Below are 4,845 nucleotides of genomic sequence, written 5' to 3' on the forward strand. Positions count from 1 at the left end.
TTTTCACATCGGTGATTGCTCGTGACAATGTGTGGGGGTACTGTCAGCTTTATCATTATCTCACTGTATAAGTACAAATGTATATACATACATACCCACATACATACATAAGTACTTAACTAGTTGTGCTCTGTTAAGCAGAATTGCATGTGAAGTGTAGCAAACTGCACGCCCCCCTGCCGCCTGTACGCATCCCACACTCTGATCCAACGATTTGTGACCCTAAAGCTGATGCCACATAAAACTTTTGCTTCGCTTTACGTGACAGATTCGCTTTGACAGATAAGATGAATTGTATGAAAATGCACAAAGCATGCCACATAAATCGTTGAAGCTGCAGCGCGAAGCGAAAAGATGGCCAACTCCCATCTTTTTGCGCGCTTTGACAATCAGCCGGTTTAATATTTATATTTTGTTTCGTCCAAATTCGGGTTTTCATGCAGAAACATAAAACTTAATTACATTGCTGATAATTTTAAAGCAAAATATATAAAATCCACAGCAACTTTTACCGAGTAAAACAGCGGTACAAAATTGCTTTCTTGGCGTTCATTGTGGCATACCTTTTGCGTCTGGCGCTTTGCTGGCAAAGTTATAAATGTCACGCAAAGCTACAAAGTTTTATCTGGCATCAGCTTAACGCGTCAGTAGCTTTGTTGAGCAGCTATGCAGCTGAGATGAGGAAAGCTGGTTGTATCATTCAACAAATTTCGAGTGCTGGAAAATTCAATTTGTTTCCCACTACTAACATATGTATATGTACATACTACATATATACATACATACATATATACGTAGAAAGATATTTCTTCTCTCCTCTTGCCCCTTCTCATATTTCAATCCACAGCTTTTTAGTACTTGCAACCGAATTTTACTACAAATTTCTTTTAGGAAACGCAAAGCCTTTACAAATATTTTTGTAAAAATGTATGCCTTTTTTGCATTTTGTGCATGCCTCCATGTATGTGCATATGTACATACATATCGTCGGCATATTAGTTATCTACCTACTTAAATGCAACAATTGGGAGGAAGTGAGTAGAGTATGCTTGCTTAGCGGTATTGTTGCGTGGCAATTTCTTTTTCGGCGTGTGTGTGATGGTGTGCACAAAACGAATAACGCTGATAAAAGCTATAATTTCATACAGACAGCGGAAATACTCACAATTTCAGAGTTTATTGTGTTGCGAGAGCAGGTAAATTCATACTACTTAATGCTGATTGCCATGGGTTAATTTTTTATGAATTCACTTATTTAAAAATAATAGTACATAATAATATGTATGTACATACTAGGGAAATACATATACATACATATAAAGCTTTGAAGCAACAAAAAATAATATCTTTTTGAACAAACTTTAATTAAAAATTGTTTCAGTTGAATAACTCAGTCAGTTTTCAATAGATTTTTTTTTTTGAATAAAAAAATTCGTTTTAGTCGATATTTAACATAATTTTTGAAAGAATTCAAGACTAGTATGACTGCTTTAAAAAATAGTGCTTGAAAGTCGACAAAATTTAAAAGTTGCGAAAAATTAAAAAAATGTATTCACTGTGCAAAAATACACATATCTGTTAAATTTTATAAATTGACAAATATACCATTGGAAAGGTCTAAGTTCTTCTTGCTTAAACCCGTCATAAACTGAAGATCGGTTGATAGCCAACTAAATTACTGGCCTCTAAGTGCGCAGATGTACGAAAACCCGGTTTTTTTAAACCGAAGTTCGAGATTTTGGCAAAATCTCCACAAGAGCTATAAGCAATATGACATCTTCTTCTTCTTATTTGACGTTTTGGCCCTAGACCAAAAAGCTGAGCCAGTTGCACATATCCTTTGAGGATTTGTGCCAGTTGTTCAACCCTTATTCGAACACGAACTTAGCTCTTCCATTGTGTTCATGGGCGCCCTTGCTTTCGTTGTTCGCCCATGGGTGCGGAGTCGAAGGATCTTTTCAAAGGAGCGTTGCCATCCATGCGTACAACATGTTCAAGCCAGCGTAATCGTTGTATTTTTCTGCGCTTAACTATGTCCATGTCGTTAAAAAGCTCGTACGGTTCGCCATTCCATTTTCTTCGGTACTCGTCGCCCAGACGAACAGGGCCATAGATCTTGTGCAGAATAGATCTTTCGAAAGGCTCCAGGGCATTCTCATCTTTGTTAGACATCGTCCATGTTTATGCGTCATATGAAAGGACGGGCGTGGTGAGAGATTTTAAGAGCGTGACTTTTGTTCGTCGAGAGGGGGCTCTGCTTTTCAATTGCCTACCGAGCCTGATGTAACAACTGTTGGCAAGCTTTAATCTTTGCTTTACCTCCAGACTGACATTATTGGTGGTGTTTATGCTGGATTCTAGGAAAACAAAGTCCTTTACTAAACCCAAGTTATGACTGCCAACAATGACGTATGTATGTCCCAATACGCGAGGACTTTTTATGCGTTAGAGAGCGGTTACCCACGAACGTGCACGTAGCGTAGCGTAGAAGTACGTAGAAACATATCAAGTTTGCTGTTGATAGAAAGGGAGAGAAGCAACGTCTAGGTCACGGTCATGCGGTGATGAGTTTTTGTTAACACGCAGATCCCAAAAGATAGATCGTGTTAGCTGACACATTCTCCGTTTTAACGTCCGTGGGTAACTGTGCTTTCCCTAATCTTTCCTAAGAGACAAAAGATCGTTACTTTCAAGGTGAATTCTTTAGGAAAGTGTAAATCAAAAACAAATTTCAACAAATTGTGGACGAGTTTGATCTAAAAAACAGGACTGACTTAATAATATAGGTTTTTTCATGATAAAATCATAGCAAGGTAGAACCGTTCTCTCAAATTGTCGGCCATGACTTTTTTTTGAAGTTTGCCAGCATTTTAAAATCATATAAAATTGAAAATAAAAAATTGAAATTGTTCGAAATTGTTGTTGCTTGAGATTGAAAATGAAAATGTGTGTGTGAGTTTGTGAGTAAATTTAAAAATTTAAAATGTTTGGAAACGTCAAGAATTTTAAAAGTAACTCTCAGCGGTTCTACCTTACTATATTTTTATCATGGGTTTTTTAATGTCGATTTCAAGTATGCTTATAAAACTTCAGCGCGTAAAAAAAACAAAAAAATGTTGTAGTATCGAAAAATGAGACTTCAAAGTAATAAAATTATAGTTTAAAAACTAAAACCTCGCTATTATAATTTGCATTCGTACTGTGATCAGGTATGAGAATAGAAATCGCTGCATCTTTTAGGCGTATCCATATTACATAGTTACATCCCGAGCTAATAAAAGGGAGGTAAAAAAAAGATAATTTAGACGTGGTTTTTCGTGAGCTATTTTCTAAGTAATCATGCAAAGTCTACTGAGAAAATCGTCAAGATCGGTGCTGTATTGTCTGTATGCCCTATACCACTGATTGATACAAGTTTATGCGATATATGTAACTCCTTTATTTAGGCAGCTAAGCACATTAAATTGTGTTATCGCTTTACATACCGATCACACACTGCAGTGAAAATCACTTAGATTGGTGCTTTAAAAGTAGATATATATTCCATACCACTGATTTTGTAGATATGACTTTTAATATACATATGTATGTAACTCCTCTATCTATGTATGCTGTGGATATAAAAATTTTGTTTAGCTCCCGAACAACTAGTTTCAAATGCAGTAATCTGTTAAAAGTAAAATTTTCTGATGTTCGTGAAAGTTATGAAGCCATCGGCATAGCCGAAGACAGCACTGCTCTTACTTGTTTAATGCCCATATCAGAGTGTCCAGATTTGTCGACGTTTTTTTGGATATTTGCGCGTAAAAATTTAGGAAACCGCCATTGGCGATTTTTGACGGTTTTTTCCAATTATAAAAATATACAAAACTTAATTTTCCACGATAATTTTACAGAAGAGGCTATTGAACTGCGTGATAAACTTGACTTAAGAAGACTGTCAAAAATGTTTAATCACCGTAATCGAAGAACTTTTGGAACGATTACCTAGTCAATTAAATACTTTTAAAAAAGCTTTGATTTTGTCACCAGAAAAGAGTGTGAATCACAAGAGGGCGAGTTTCAGGGACCCGCCAATTCACTATTTGACTTTGAAGGAAAGAAAAGCAGCGGAAACTGAATATTTAAATCTTTTAACTTTCCCATGGAATAACTTTTCTCAGAACCATTCCATCCGATTCTGAAGAATTTTGGATAATTGCCCACAGAGTGAAAACCGCAAAGGCAATAAAATGTTTGGAAATATAAGTATACTGCCCTACTCATATGCTTTGTTGAGCGCGTTTTTTCCGTAATGAATTCAACAAAAACTAAGATTCGAAATAAGATGAGTTTGGAAAGCCTTAATTCAATAGTTCGAATAAAGTGTTATATGAAAGCTAATAGTTTCTGCTGCAACACGTTACCAATATCAAACAGTATGTTATCAAGGTCGAATAGCTCAATATATAACAACAACAGAAGTGTAAATCATTCAGATACTATAGGTGATTTTGAAGAAATCGTGGAAATAGCTGATCTCGCTTTATTATAGCTGCTTATTTAATTTTTAGCGCCGAGCTCTTAAAAGCAGATTCTGCGATTAGTCAATTAATATGAGTTATAATAAATTTAATAATTGCGCAGCCCTATTGTAAAATTTGTTGAAACAAATATTCTTAAAAAGTATGCGTATTTTTTAAAGAAAATTGTTTGTACATCAGTATTATATAAGTGATTTGCCTTATTTATTATTAAAGGTATTACATTAGTTTTTGGTTTTAAAAACTATGTTATAACAAGATCTCATTTTTAAAATAAAAGTTTAGTTAAATCGATCTCAAGACTTTTACTTAAAAAAAAAAA

The sequence above is a fragment of the Rhagoletis zephyria genome, unplaced genomic scaffold, assembly GCF_001687245.7.
Source record: "Rhagoletis zephyria isolate East Lansing unplaced genomic scaffold, Rhagoletis_zephyria_1.1 Rzeph_scaffold_01587, whole genome shotgun sequence".
Classification (NCBI taxonomy): domain Eukaryota; kingdom Metazoa; phylum Arthropoda; class Insecta; order Diptera; family Tephritidae; genus Rhagoletis; species Rhagoletis zephyria.